This window comes from Mus pahari, chromosome 1, assembly GCF_900095145.1.
Source record: "Mus pahari chromosome 1, PAHARI_EIJ_v1.1, whole genome shotgun sequence".
NCBI lineage: Eukaryota > Metazoa > Chordata > Mammalia > Rodentia > Muridae > Mus > Mus pahari.
The window spans coordinates 14,210,698-14,212,407 of record NC_034590.1 but is presented as its reverse complement, the minus strand read 5'-3'; positions in this window follow the sequence as shown (position 1 = coordinate 14,212,407).

Here is a 1,710-nt window from a genome sequence, read left to right as displayed (position 1 = left end):
TGTGATCAGTCTCTCCTCCACCCCACCCCACCCCCACTCCCACCTCCATTCCCCTCCCCCCATCCCTCTTCCCTGGGGCATGAAGTTTTTCCAGGATTAGGCTCAACCTCTCCCAGTGAGGCCAGACTAGGTAGTCCTCTCCTACATATGTGCTAAGGGCCTCCAACCAGTCCATGTGTGCTTAAAGAGATATTTCTTAATTACTGTTGTCATTAATATAGTGATTTCTCCCTGGGAAGGTATATGAATTGTATATGAATTCTAGAACAGCTGCATCTTCAGCCTTTTAGGAAAAGGTTTCTTTTTCTTTTCTCCTCTCTCTCTCTCTCTTTGGTTTTTCAAGATAGGGTTTCTCTGTGTAGCCCTGGCTGTTCTGAAACTCACTCTGTAGACCAGGGTGGCCTCGAACTCAGAAACCTGCCTGCCTCTGCCTTCCAAATGCTGGCATTAAAGAGGAAAGTCTTTCTGAGACATGCTTTGTTGACTCAGGTGGCCTTGAGCCAGCCCATCCTCTTGCTCCCCGGGGCAATGGCCTTGCTTTCCTCTTTATTATCTAAATTCCTATGTTAAGGAGCCATAGCATGGGCTGGAGAGGTGGCTCAGTGGTTAAGAGCACTGACTGCTCTTCCAAATGTCCCGAGTTCAGTTCCCAGCAACGACCTGGTGGCTCAGACATCTGCAATGTGATCTGATGCTGTCTTCTGATGTGTGTGAAGACAACTTCAGTGTACTCATATACATAAGATAAGTAAATATATTTTTTAAAAAAGCCGTAGCACAATAGGGTTTTAAAATGAACCATTTTGCTTCCAGTTCCTGGTTTTTTGAATAAGGCTGGTATGAATACAATGGAACATTCGTCCTTATGATATGGTGGAGCAACTTTTGGGCATATGCCCAAGAGTGGTATAACTGGGTCTTGAGATAGACCTGTAAGACCCTGACCCTTGGACAGTGTTACTTCGAGATGTCCCCGAGTGAGACACTGAGATGCAGATAAATGCAAAAGCAAGAGGTTTATTTTCAGTCTCTGGGATCTACCTTCAGAAGTCTCTCAAACAAGAGACCAGACGAGACCCAGATTCTAACTTACGAACGTCTTATATACATTTTGTTTTTTAGAGGGCAGATTACAGTAATAGTAACTATGCACTTGGCGATAAGTAGTTTAGGCTGACCTTTTGGTTGATTGGCTGGGCTGATAACAGGTTATCCTGGGAACTTACCTTCTTTCCTTCTGAGGGTCCAGGTGTCAAGAATACCTTCAGATTAAGGTCACATAGTGTGATTGGCTGCAGAATCTGTCTCCTCTCTCAGGACATCCTGGCCTTAGGGGTCAATATTTAGCATTACAATACCAACAGCTACAGACCAACCCACTATATCAAAATAGATTTGATTTGCATATCCTTGATGGCTGTGGGTATTGAACCTGTCTTTAAGTGTTTCTCAGCCATTTGAGATTCTCTTGTTGAGAATTCTGTTTGGATCTGGAACCCGTTTTTAATTGAAGTTTTTGTTTATCTTGTTTGTTTTTTTGCTTAAGCATCTAGTTACCTGAGGTCTTTATATATTTTGTATATTAGACCTCTATCAGTTGTAGAGTTGGTAAGAATCTTTTCTCATTCCTTAGGCTATCTCTTTGTCCAATTGACTGTGATTTTTGCCTCACAGAAGCTTTCCAGTTTCATGATGTCCCATTTGGTGTTG